We start from the raw sequence: 15,289 nt of genomic DNA on the forward strand, positions 1-15,289 counted from the left end.
TATTTTAGATCTGGACAAATCTACAAACCCAACTGAATCAATTAGAATAGGGATTGGAGCTTTATATTAGATGCAAGTAACTACAAAGCTCAACAATATATCCATATTTGTTCTAGTAGAAAAGAGAATGGAAGGAATAGTATACGACTGGTGGATTGGACCACTCGAGTCAAAACGACAAACAATTGTTGCAGCAGGACTATCTACTTTAGAAGTACTACTGAAAACATAGTTTGTCCCAGAGCCAATTGATGAGAAAAAGCAAATCATTACAGATCTTGCTAGAATGGAGTTAAAAGATTTAAAATATCTTCAATCTTTTGGTCAAGATTTTATGGCCAAAGTTTATAAAAAAAATCTTTCAAATGATTCAATTCAAAAAAAATTATTTTTATCCAAGTTGCTAGGAAATCTAGGAGATCTGATCTCTGAAGACATTGAAGTTCAAAATAAAACAATTGATCAGATTTACTAGGTAGATCTCTTATTTCGGTGTCATGAAAAGGTTAAATATCTCTGTTGGAAAAAACAAGCACTCGATATCACTCCTAGTGCTAATGTTTGTCGTGTTGCTTTACCTTGAACACCATTCAAGAAAAAGAAGAAACATAAAAGATATGGAAAATTCAAAGCCAGAAAAATTGAAAATCCAAAAAGACCTTTTAAAAATTTTTGATTCATGAAGAAACGAAAATAGCCAAGAAGCAAAAATAATTGTTGTTTCATATGTAAACAAGAAGGACATTATGCTCATGCATGTCCCAAAAGCACATCTCGTAAATTAAAAGCTTGTGTAGATATTGAAGAATATTGTGATGATTGGTCTGTTGTAAATTGAGAAGAAGAAATATTATATGTATATATGTCGACTGATGCTTCTTTAACAGAAGAAGAAGAAATGACCAATTATGTTCAAAAAATGAACATTTTCTTAGATTGTTCTAATGATGAGTTTTCAGAAGAAGAAGAACTTCACTATAGTGAAGAAATTGAGACTGATACACAGAGCTCTGTAACTAGTGAATCAGAATCTTTATGCCAGTCTCCAAAGTCCGAAAAAGAAAAAGGAAAGTAAGCAGTGCCCATTCTACCTCATTTAAATTCCTTTTGTCCATATGAGAAAAAGATTGGAAAAACATCATCAATTCCAGTACCTAAATTTGATCCAAAAGCCGAACAGAATTTCTTAAAGAAGATGGTCAAAAGCAGTAATCTTTTGTATATAGTCGTGTCTATGTAGGTTAGAAACAATTGGGTATATCTTGATGCATTCATCGATACTGGTGGATCAAATAATCTCGCCAGGCCTTCTCTGTTCAAAGGATTATGGAAACCACTCCAAAATATCCTAATTTCAGAAACAGTCGGAGGTACAGTTAATCTTACCCACTATGTAGATAATGTTTCTTTAAAAGTAGGTGGGAAGATTGTAAAGATATCTGCTATACAACATTATGACCCATCAGCCAGTTTATTTTTGGGTATGTCGTTTATAAACTCAGTCTTTCCAGTAACAATCAATGAAGATAAAGTTATCTTCAATTTTAAAAAGCAAGCAGTTTCTTTCCCAAGATTAATATTTGCAGATTCAGAAGTCCGAAGAGAAAGTCAGAAGAAAACTAGTTCTTGAAAGCCAAAGAATGACTCAAATAATTGGCAAGAAGTGCTGCAAATCTATGAAGCCAAACAAGCTTTAAAAACAAAACAGAAAATAGTTGTTGATCCACACTATTCTCAAGATCAAATCTCTATATATGAAAGACTAATTAAAAGTTGCTCTGAAGATCCCCAGAAGTTTTGGGAAAAAGAGAGCCCAAGGCAAGAAATTGTTACAATGCACGACAATGGAGTAAAAGTTAAGCTTATCCCTTGCACTCCTTCATATGAACAGGAGATCAAAAAGAAAATTGCAAAACTTTTAAGTTTGAAATTAATTGAACCCAGTGTTTCTCACTATTCATGTTCAACAATTTTTATTCATAAATCGTTCTGAAATAGTACAAGGTAAAGCACGGATGGTAATAGATTATAAACCTTTAAATTCCATCACTCAGAATTGTCATTATCCTTTGCCCCGCCAAGAAGTGATCATGCAGAAAATCCAAAAGAGAAAAATTTTCAGCAAATTTGATATGAAATCTGGATATTATCAAATCCAAATTGAATAAGCAGATAGACACAAAACAACATTAACATGCCCTGCAAGATTTTATCAATAGAAGATTGTTCCATTTAGCTTAAAGAATGCTCCTGCTTTCTTCTAGAAAAGAATGGATTTTATATTCGGTAAGTACGATTTCATCATAACTTATATTGATGATATTCTAATTCATAGTCCAGATTTACAGACACATTTTTCCCATTTAGAAACATTTCTACAGGAAATTAAGAGTCATGGCATCGTCCTATCAGAAAAGAAAATGGTTCTATTCATATGTAGTAGATGGACATATATAGATGCAACCTCATGTTCTTACAAAACTTGTAGAGTTTCCCAATGATCTTAAAGATACTAAGATTATTCAAATATTTTTGGGTTTATTGAATTACATCCATAAATATATTCCCAGGTTATCAGAAAAAATTGCTCCTATTCAAAAGCATCTAAAATCAGGATGGTCCAGTCAAGCAACCGAAGCAATTAAAAGTCTAAAGGAAGAATGTAAATCTCTTCCAAAACTCCAACCTCTAGCACATGGATTGCTCATCCTACAAATAGATGCATCAGATGAATTTTGGGCAGCTATTCTTTTTGAAAGGAAGGAGGAAAGTAATGAAGAAGAAATTTGCGCCTATGCATCTCAAGAATTTCTCTCCAATCAAAAAAAATATTTTATTGCGGAAAAATAAAGTCTTGAGATATTCAAAGGTATCCAAAAATTTGAATTATATTTGGCGCCAACAAAATTGTTGATTAGAACTGATTCAATGAATTTTAAATATTTCTTGTCAGCCAAAATATCGAGACAAATGGCAAGAGGAAGATCGTTGGCCTGCCAAATTTGGTTTCAACAATATGATCTTGATGTTGAATGGATTCCTGGAAATTCTAATTATCTTGCAGATGCTCTTACCCGGGATATGAACAAAGCTCACAGAACGAGCCACAACAAAAAGGAAGTCAAAGGTAGCATATTTGATTTTCCAGATCAAGAAGATAATTTTGCCACATTTGTTAAAAGGTTTAAGATTATGGAGAAACAGATTGAAAGAACATCTCAATGCATAGAAAGGACTTTGCAGTATATCAAAATATTTTCCACACCATGTGATTTTCAAAGTCCAGAAATGAGAAACACTGTTCATCCAAATCCTTTTTCACATGTTTTTGAAAACAATTTCCTAGAAAGTTCAACCTTTGTTGATAATAAAGAAGAGGTGAAAAGAGTCACTGAATGGCTAAAAGAATTCCCAAAAAAAATTGGTAGAAAAATCCATGTTATCAAAAAATTGAAAGAATTGCAAGGAAAACATCAGGTTTTAAATTTTTCAGTAAATCAGAAAGCATTGATCATAGTTGGAGTAATTTCAGGTAATGAGACCTCAGATACTATATGTTTAATCAGTCTACTATTATCAACCAGGCTATGCACTTCCTTTAATTTTGAACATGGATGGCAAGAAAAGGAGGGAGTAAATGACCATTACAAAATCTCGGTACAACATACGATAGAAACAGTAACCAATATGTTTCAAATCTTCAAGTGGGAACTATTGGATGGAATAGAACTATCAGTACAATAGATGATAGCCTTCTCAACAACTCATAAAGATTCTTTCTTGTATATAGAGATAAATCCTACCGCCTACATCAATAGATGGAGAAAAAGAGATGACCGATTCAAGCTACCTTATCAAAGTCTTCATGCCTTCAAAGACAAAATAAAGCTAGAAATTGGGTAGTCCTCTAAAGCAGCCACAACATCTATAGTGCCAGCATCTTCAAAAGGAAAAGACACTTTATTTTTAGATGTGTACCAAGATGCTCAAAACCCCACTAAGTCGGAATACGAAAATGAATATTTAAAAATACTTGAAGAAGCATATCTACAAAAAAATCAATCATATAACAAATTTGATGATTATGATGAAGACCACAGCCCCAAGGGACCTTTGATTTCTTGTAAATAGTAAAAAGCTTTAGTTATTGTACTAGTTTGCTTTTGCATGTCTAGTTTAAAGTAGATTCTTTAGGAAGTCTATAAATGAGAAATCAGCAAAAGAGAAACCCATATGTGTTGGACTGAGCGCTTCTAAACTCTGAGATTTCTTATTTTTTCTTGTAATGCTTTGTAAATTTTCCTTGAGTTAATAAAAGCTTCGCGCACCTCTTCAATCTAAGTTGAGTTGTTCACTTGATATTTTCTTCTAAGTAACAGTAAGGCTGCAAGGAAGGCATTCATAAAGCTGCTAAGGGAGTGCCCAAGGAAGAGGCTGAGTTGCAGTAGACGTGTGTAGCAAGTACTTGAAGATACTACCTTAAGGAGCTACTTTGCTGACCAGTAAGAGGTTCTCAATCTTTTATATACTCGACCATTATTTTGTATATACCCATTTTTGTGGAGGTTAAAAAAATTGGGTAGATATTGATGCATTCATTGATACTAGTGGATCAAATAATCTCGCCAGGGCTTCTCTGTTCAAAGGATTATGGAAACCACTCCAAAATATTCTAATTTAAGAAATAGTAGGAGGTATAGTTAATCTTACACACTATGTAGCTAATGTTTCTTTAAAATTAGGTGGGAAGATTGTAAAGGTATCTGCTATACAACATTATGACCCATCAGCCAGTTTATTTTTGCGTAGTAATTAATAAACTCAGTCTTACCAGTAACAATCAGTGAAGATAAAGTTATCTTCAATTTCAAGAAGCAAGCAGTTTCTGTCCCAAGATTAAAATTTGCAGATTCAGAAGTCCGAAGAGAAAGTCAAAAGAAAACCAGTTCTAGAAAGCCAAAGAATGACTCAAAGAATTGGCAAGAAGTGCTACAATTCTATGAAGCCCTGTCAGTATCCTTATGGCAAACTTAGTGAGAGCTTTTTCTACACTCAAGAGATGTATTGTTTCCAAAGTTGATTCTAGATCTCTTGAGAAAGATATAGACTCTGAAAAAGAATTAGAGACAATAGAGAATCCCGAGAGTTGGAATCCTCCTACTCTTCACGCTACTGATGTGTATAAAACCACTCTGTCTAATATCTTTCAAAAAAATATGCTTTTAAAAGAAGTAGAATTGAAGATTAAGACTTTTGGTCCTTCTGTTCAGATAGTTTCTCTTTCCCTATTTACAAATGAAGAAATCAAAAAATTTAGACAATATGAAAAAGACAAAAAATATTCCTATTTACATTTTGGAGTATAAGGATACGATTAGCCCCTTTATTCAAGCATGGTTTGAATACCCCTTGCATTGTTGAAGTCTTTGATATTCGACACCACAATTATGATCATGCTAGAATAGGTACTATTGTTAGTAACCTATCTACTAGTTGTCAATATGGAACTATCTTTCCAGATTATTCCATTAGTCTTACAATCCTTAGCTGAAATATTGCTAGAAACTAATGGTAGGAGTCCAGGATTACAAATGGTTGATAATAGTGAATTCCTATCTACAATAATCCAAACACCATTCTAGTTGACCAATACTGTACATCCAAAACTTAAACACCCAGTGCTTAAAGATTGTGTGTCACTAGGTCTGAATAATGCCCAAATTGAAGGCGTATCATATGATTTTATAGGTCTACCAAATGACTAGTATTTTCAATACAATTCATTAGCAGACGAAAAGAAAACAAGTAGTTTGACAAGAAGATCCTCGGTACAAGATGGCAAAGTTAGAATCCTTCAAGAAAATTCGTCTATTCATTGTCCTATTATTCATCTGAGAAAGTATGCATTGCCAGTCTCTCATCCTACAAAATCTTCATCTCAAATCGCCAGCACTTCCAGTCAGCTTGTACTATCTTCCAATGAATTGTATATACCTGAGTCAAGCGTTTCCTTGCTGTAAATAAAATTTTTAGAATTTCTAATTCTCAAATCTCCCCAGTTGAGGGGTGGCGATTCGCCAATTGCCGCTTTGTGAAAGGAGGAAAATGGCCCCTAAAGACTAAATTTTGTACTACATCACCATCTTCAAGGCAGCCTCCAAGACGAACTGATTGTGCCCCCTTAATTGAACACAATTCTTCAAATACAAATGATCTAGATCAAGTGTATCAAATTGGTAATTATCTTACTACATGGTGATCCTATGTTGAAGACGCCATAAATGATCTAGGTGCACAAAATGAACTCATTTTATAAATCCTTAAGCTTTTGCATGATGAGCAACAAGAAGAAAGAGCTGAGAATGAAGCTAAGATGGAGAAGAAAGAAAGAAGAAGAAAATCAAAAGCATCTCAGAGTTCAAAGTTCATTATAGATATGTCGACCCCAACTTTTTGGGATCAAGAAGAAACAGAGGCTAGGAATTCTGAAACATCTTTCAAACCATTGAAAATAGAATCTATTTCAGGAAAACCTAAAAAAACAAAAGCAGAAATTGTAACTCTTGAAAATGCAGCTTCTAAGTTTCCATCTTTCATTATGCCATCAATCCAGAAAGCAAACTTTGTAAAAGAAGTTCAAAAATACCCTAGGATAGAAGAAGATTTGTTTGCTTCTAATTCTAGTGGTTATATTTTAGATCTGGAAAAATCTACAAACTTAGCTAAATCAACTAGAATATGGATTGAAGCTTTATATCAGATGAAAGTAACTACAAAACTCAACAATATATCCATATTTGTTCTAGCAAAAAAGAGAATGGTAGGAATAGTATATCACTGGCGGATTGGACCACCTGAGTTAGAACGATAGGCAGTTGTTGCAATAGGACTATCTACTTTAGAAGTACTCCTGAATACACAATTTGTCCTAGAGCCAATTGATGAGAAAAAGAAAATCATTACAGATCTTGCTAGAATGGAGTTGAAAGATTTAAAAAATCTTGAATATTTTGGTCAAGATTTTATGGCTGGAGTTTATAAAGAAAATCTTTCAAATGATTCAATTCAACAAATTTCGTTTTTATCCAAGTTGCGATGAAATCTAGGAGATCTCATCTCTAAAGAGATTGGAGTTCAAAATAAAACAATTGATCTAATTTATTGGGTAGATTTCTTATTTCGGTGTCATGAAAAGGTTAAATATCTCTATTGTCAGAAACAAGCACATGATATCACTCCCAGTGCTAATGTTTGTTGTTCTTCTTTACCTTGGACATCGTTCAAGAAAAAGAAGAAACATAAAAGGTATGGAAAATTCAAAGCCAGAAAGATTGCAAATCCAAAAAGACCTTTTAAAAATTTCTTATTCCTAAAGAGAAGGAAACAGCCAAGAACCAGAAGTAATTGTTGTTTCATATGTAAACAGGAAGGACATTATGCCCATGCATGTCCAAAAAGCACATCTAGTAAATTAAAAGCCTATGTAGATATTGAAGAATTTTGTGATGATTGGTTTGCGGTAAATTCAGAAGAAAAAACATCAGATGTATATATGTTGACTAATGCTTCTTTAACAGAAGAAGAAGAAATGACCAATTATGTTAAAAAAAATGAACATCTGCTTAGATTGTTCTAATGACGAGTTTTCAGAACAAGAAGAACTTCACTATAGTGAAGAAATTGAGACTGATACAGACAGCTCTATAACTAGTGAATAAGAATCTTTACACTGGTCTCCAAAGTCAGAAAAATAAAAAGGAAGGCAAGCAGTGCCCATTCTACCTCAATTAAATTCCTTTTGTCCGTATGAGAAAAAGATTGGACAGACATCTTCAACGCGAGTACCTGAATTTGATCTAGAAGCCAAGCAGAATTTCTTAAAGAAGATGGTAAAAACCAATAATATTTTGTATATATACGTTTCTGTGTAGGATAAAAACAATTGGGTAGATCTTGATGCACTCATCGATACTGGTGGATCAAATAATCTTTCCAGGCCTTCTCTGTTCAAAGGATTATGGAAACCACTCAAAAATATCATAATTCAAGAAATAGGAGGAGGTACAGTTAATCTTACCGACTATGTAGATAATGTTTCTTTAAATGTAGGTGGGAAGATTGTAAAGATATCTGCTATATAACATTATGACCCATCAACCAGTTTATTTTTGGGTATGTCGTGTATAAACCCGGTCTTGCCAGTAACAATCAATGAGGATAAAGTTATCTTCAATTTCAAGAAGCAAGCAGTTTTTGTCCCAAGATTAAAATTTGCAGATTCAGAAGTCCGAAGAGAAATCCAGAAGAAAACTAGTTCTAGAAAGCCAAAGAATGACTCAAAGAATTGACAAGAAGTGTTGCAGATCTATGAAGTGAAAGAAGCTTTAAAAAAAAAATAGAAAGCAGTTGTTGATACACAATGGTCTCAAGATCAAATCTCTATTTATGAAAGACTACGTAAAAGTTTCTCTGAATATGCCGAGAAGTTTTGCGAAAAAGAAAGCACAAGGAAAGAAATTTTTACAATGCATGGCAATGGAGTAAAAGGTAAGCTTATTCCTTGCACTCCTTCAGATGAAAAAGAGATCAAAAAGCAAATTGTAGAACTTTTAAGTTTAAATTAATTGAACCCAATGTTTCTCACTATTCATGTTCAGGATTTTTAGTCATAACTCATTCTGAAATAGTACGAGGGAAAGCAGAGATGGTAATAAATTATAAACCTTTAAATGCCATCACTGAGAGTTTTCATTATCCTTTGTCCTGCCAAGAAGCGACCATGCAAAAAATCCAGAAGAGCAAAATTTTCAGCAAATTTGATATGAAATCTAGATATTACCAAAATCCAAATTGAAGAAGCAGATAGACACAAAACATCGTTCACATGCCCTACAGTATTTTATCAATGGAAGGTTTTTCCATTTGGCTTAAAGAATGCTCTTGGTTTCTTCCAGAAAAGAATGGATTTTATATTCAGTAAGTATGATTACATCATAACATATATTGATGATATTTTGATTCACAGTCCAGATTTATAGACACATTTGGCCCATTTAGAAATATTTCTACAAGTTAAGAGTCATGGCATCATCCTATCAGAAAATAAAATGGTTCCATTCTAAGATAATATTGACTTTCTTGGAATTCATGTAGTAGATGGACATATACAGATGCAACCTCATCTTCTTACAAAACTTGCATAGTTTCCCAATGAGCCTAATGATACTAAGATGATTGAAAGATTTTTGGGAGTATTGAATTACATCCATAAATATATTCCCAGGTTATTAGAAAAAAATGCTCCTATTCGAAAGAATCTAAAATCAAGATGGTCCAGTCAAGCAACCAAAGAAGTTAAAAGTCTAAAGGAAGTATGTAAATCTCTTCCAAAACTCCAGCCTCCAGGAGATGGACTACTCATCCTACAAACAGATGCATCAGATGAATTTTGGACAGCTGTACTTTTTGAGAAGAAGGATGAGAGTAATGAAGAAGAACTTTGAGCCTATGCGTCCGGAGAATTTCTCTCCAATCAGAAAAATTATTTTATTACTGAAAAAGAAACTCTTGCGATATTCAATGGTATCCAAAAATTTGAATTATATTTTTCACCAAGAAAATTCTTGTTTAGAACTGATTCAATGAATTTTAAATATTTCTTGTCAGCCAAAATATTGAGACAAATGGCAAGAGGAAGATTGTTGGCATGAAAAATTTGGTTTTAGAAATATGATTTTGATGTTGAATGGATTTCTGGAAATTCTAATTATCTTGCAGATGCTCTTACCAGGGATATGAACAAAGCTCACAAACCCAACGGTAGCAAAAAAGAAGTCAAAGGTAGCATATTTGATTTTCCGTATCAAGAAGATAATTTTGCCACATTTGTTAAAAGGTTTAAGATTCTGGAGAAACATGTTGAAGATCTTTGTTCAAAAATAAAAAAGATAGTTAGTATCAGATTAAGAAGAACCAATGGATTCAGTAATGCCAAGCTTGGCAATCAAAAAATATTCGTACCCTTCTTGGTTTAGATCCTGAATTGGTAAAGGTATACTCTCTACCAAATATGAAGGTCAAGATCTATTTTAGAACCGTTGATGATTTATGGTCCATACAATACACACAATCCATGATGTGGGTTTTACAGATTTTGAACTATTATAAGATGATAGGCAATATTGACTTTGCTCTAGAAATTTTCACGAGTGCCAAAATGATGCACCTTGTTGATATCAATATCAAAGAAGAAGTTGGAAAATTCTTAGCATTATTAAGAATCCCAAATTTATTTGAAGAAATGGAAGCATCATATTTACAAAGAATTGATGTGGAATATATGCATTCAGATACATTTCCTCAGTATGAAATATTTGAACCTTTTGCAAACTCAGAGATTAAAGAGGGATTTTGTAGAAAGAAATGTGTTGAAAGAACATCTCAATGCATAGAAAGGATTTTGCAGTATATCAAAATATTTTCCACACCATGGGATTTTGAAAGTCCAGAAATGAGAAATACTATTGATCCAAATCCTTTTTCACAAGTTTTTGAAAATCATTTCTCAGAAAGTTCAACCTTTGCTGATAATAAAAAAGAGGTGAAAGGAGTCACTGAATGGCTAAAAGAATTCCCAAAAAACAAATTGGTAGAAAAAATCCATGTTATCAAAAAATTGAAGGAATTCAAGGAAAACATCAAGTTTTAAAGTTTTCAGTAAATCAGAAAGCATTGATCACAGTTGGAGTAATTTCAGGTAATTGGACCTCAGATCCTATATGTTTAATCAATTTACTGTTATCAACCAGGGTATACACTTTGTTCAATGTTGAACTTGGATGGAAAGAAAAAGAGGGAATAATTGGCCATTGCAAAATCTAGGTACAACGCACGATACAAACAACAACCAATATGTTTCAAATCTTCAAGTGGGAACTATTGGATGAAATAGAACTATTAGTACAATAGATGACTGCCTTCTCAACAACTCATAAAGATTCTGTCTCAGATATAGAGATAAATCCTACCGCCTACACCAACAGATGGAGAAAAAGAGATGAGCCATTGAAGCTACCTTATCAATGTCATCATGCCTTCGGAGACAGAATAAAGCTAGAAATTAGATAGTCCTCTATAGCAGCTATAACATCTATAGCGCCAACATCTTCAAAAGGAAAAGACATTTTATTTTTGGATGTGTACCAAGATGCTCAAAACCCCACTTAGCTAGAATACGAAAATGAATATCATTGACGAATTCAATTCCAATTGAATATGCAGGACAACTTATAGATCAAACAAGATTTTGAATAACCCTCTATGTGCCTCCTTTCAACCACCCACGGGCACATATAGACTCTCAAGAAAATGACTGCTCTTACACTTCCATCATTATACATACGACTGTGGAAGGTAAGACCAAATGGTGGTTAACGCGGAAGATCTAATTTATAAATATGAGAACACTGTAACGCAAAAGCAGATTATCTTTGTTTCTCAATTCATTGACATCATAGTGATGACTCAATAAAGATGGTGAGGAAGACTAGGTTTGGTTGCCATTAATGTTATATAACAATTTTATAAGTTTTTGAATAACTAGTAATTTCTTTTATACTTGCACATTTTTTAAAGAATGCAGAGCAACTAAATATTACATACAATTTATAAGTTTTATGTAATTAATATTTAGTTAATTTTTTTTTAATAATAATGACAATTTCTGGATAAGTTTTATTTTTTATGATTTTGTTATCATTATTATACTAATAGAAATATTACAATGTCCTTTTTATATATTTGAATTTACAAAGTTGTTGAATCAAATTATTCACCAAACCAATCAATCTAAAATCGTTTAACAACTAACTATGGAGTTAGTAGTTGATGGCTCAGCTCAATTTGTTGGAGAGGCGGAGAAGACAAAGCACAAATAATTCACACATAAAACAGAAGTTGCGGCTCCTCTATTGATCGCACAAAACATGATAATTACAATGAACCCGGTGAAGGGTATTTATCCTTTTCCAACTAGCAACTTGACTAAAATATATTGACATGCAACCACATGCAACCACACACTAAAAGTCATCTATCACTTAACTCAACTTGACTCTACACTCAAACATTTAATCACTCAGTTAACTCACTCTCTATGTTTATCCACCTCCTCGTGCAAGAGTAGTTATCTTATTTTAACACTCCCCCTTGATTATGACTACTAAACTAAAACATGACTCATGATAACTCAAACATGCCTCCGGTTCTATGTCTCAGCTAGGCTTACAACACCCAAGCTTCTTCTATGAAACTCAAAGACATCTTATGCTAATGACTTAGTAAATATATCAGCCAATTGATCACTAGTTTTACAAGGCTTCAAGTGAACTTCTCCATTTCTCACAAGTTCTTTAATAAAGTGATATCTAGTATCAATATGCTTGCTCTTTTGATGAAACGCACTATTCTTGGATAGTGCAATCACTGAGGTGTTGTCACAATATATTTTCTTTCATGGTTGTTGTTTCTTCTTGAGTCCATCAAATACTCTTCTTAACCACACTGAGGGACATGCTACTGATGTTGCTACTACATATTCAGCTTCTGCCAATGAAAGTGTTACAATGGGTTACTTCTTAGATGCCCATGAAATCACAACTAAACCAAGGGGGAACACAAAATCAGAAGTGCTCTTCCTATCATCCAAACTACCTACAAAATCACTATTTGTGTATCCAATCATATCTTTATTTTCTGTGCTTTCATACATTATGCCGCAATCTCTACTTCCCGCTATGTATCTAAGAATTCTTTTTCCTACACTCCGATGTGTGACTTTTGGAATCCAAACTCACTCCTTGCATGATATCTGGTCTTGTAGTTGTGAGATACATGAGGCTGCCAACCAATGTTTTGGATAGAGTTGCATTGACATTTATTCCTTCATCATCCTTGCTTAACTTTGTCCCTGTTGCAACTCGTTTAGGCACAAGTTTGCAATTTTCCATCCTGAATCTTTTCAATAAATATTTGGCATATTTATTTTGACAAATAAAAATTCCTTTTTCAGATTGCTCAACTTCTATGCCAAGAAAATATTTCATGAGACCAAGATTTGTCATCTCAAATTCTTTCATCATGGTTGCTTTAAATTCATCTATCTCAAAATCACCTGTAAAACTCATGTCATCAACATATAAGCAAACAATCAAAAGTTTTTTGTGCTCATTTACCTTTGTGTACAAAGTAGGTTCAATGTTGCTTCTGAAAAGTCCGTTCTTGATCATGTAGCTATTAATTCTGCTATATGAAGCTCTAGGCACTTGCTTGAGTCCATAGAGTGCTTTCTTCAACCTGTAAACTTTATCTTCGTTACCTTCAACTTCATAACTTGGAGGTTGTTGCACATAAATTTCTTCTTTTAGAATTCCATTCAAGAAGGCTGATTTCACATCCATCTGATATACATTCCACTTGTTCTGAGCTGTTGTGGCTAGAACTACTCTTACGTATCTAATCTAGATACCGGAGCAAAGGTTTCTCCAAAGTATATTCCTTCTTGTTGCGAGAATCCTTTTGCTACAAGTCTAGCTTTGAATCTGTCAATTTCACCTTTCTCATTCAACTTTGTCTTGTACACCCACTTTACACTAATGAGATTTTTGTCCTTTGGTAAATCAATAAAATCCCATGTATCATTCTTTTCAATAGCTTCTATTTCTTCATCCATGGCTTTCACCTAATTTTCATGTCTGACTACCTCTTCAAAAGAAGAAGGTTGGAATGAAAATAATGAAAAATTTGAACTAACAAAAAAATAATCGTAAATATCTTTCAAACTTCTCATCTTTCTCCTACCATTGCTTGACTCATCACCTGATTGATTGCTGGGAGAATCTCGATCTGTTGATCTTCTTGAATATCCATGCTCCTCTGAAAATCTTGGAGTCCTTGATGGTGTCTCTCTATTTGGTGTCTCCGCCTGTGATTCTTGTTGCTCATTTTCTACTACATCATCTTCTTCCATCAATGGCACTTGTGCATCAACTATTTTGTCTACAATTCCATTCCATGACTCTTATTATTTGAACACAACAACTTTGCTAATTATGGTCTTCTTTGTAAGAGTGTTATACAATTTGTAAGCTTTTTATTGCTCACTATAACTAGTAAATATGCATTTTTCACTTTTATCATCCAATTTTCCTCTTTGCTCTTTAGGCACATGTGCATAAGCTACACATCCAAATACTCTGAGATGAGATATACTGCAAGACATACATGACCATGCTTGCCATGGTACTCTATTGATCACACTCTTTGTAGGGGATCTATTGATCACATAAATAGCACATGCAACTGCTTTTGCCCAGTACTCATTTGACAAGTTTCTACCTTTCAACATGCTTGTTACCATGTTCATAATTATCATGTTCCTTCTATCTGCTATACCATTCTGTTGTGGTGTGTACCTGGTTCTAGACCTTCTTCTAATTCCATGTTTTTTGCAGTAGTCATGGAATGCCTTTGAATAATATTCTCCACCTTGATCTGACCTCAATACCTTGATCTATCGATCACTTTGGTTATTTCATAAGGCTTTGAATTCTTTGAACTTTGTACAAGTTTCAGATTTCTGCCTCAAGAAGTAAAGCCAAATATTTCTGCATAGTCATCAATGAAAGTGAGGAAGTAGCAACTTCCACTAATCGACTGTGTCCTCATAGATTGACACAAGTCTGCATGCACCAGCTCAAGAGGTTGTTGGTCTGTGTATGCAACTCCTCTTGGAAAAATTTCATGATGTTGCTTTCCCAAGATGCAACACTCACAAGTATTAACAAGTTCTTTGATGAGAGGTAATCCTACGAGCATATGTTTGTGCTACAACAATCTTAAACTAGAAAAGTGTAAGTGGCCAAATCTAAATTTCCATAACCAATAATCCTCAGAACATGCAACTGTAAAAAGAACTCACCTCACCACTATAATTCATAATTAGAGGAAAGATTTTTTTCCTCATCATCTGCACCTTTTCTATAAGCTTCTTGCTTGAGGGCTTGTCATATATAACACATTCTTGACCTTGAAATATAACTCTGTTTCCTTTCTGTATCAATTGACCAACACTTAACAAATTATGTTTGAGTCTAAGAACATAATATACCTATAAGATTGTCTTTGGCTCCCCCTTCTTGGTCAAAATGTTGACCACCCCTTTGCAATCTACTTCTGCAGTCTTGTCAGTCACCAACTTTACCTCTATTTTCACAGACTGATCAAAATTTTC

The sequence above is a fragment of the Pinus tabuliformis genome, chromosome J (genome assembly GCF_031772625.1).
Source record: "Pinus tabuliformis cultivar Carrire ecotype Pingquan chromosome J, CPIR1, whole genome shotgun sequence".
Classification (NCBI taxonomy): domain Eukaryota; kingdom Viridiplantae; phylum Streptophyta; class Pinopsida; order Pinales; family Pinaceae; genus Pinus; species Pinus tabuliformis.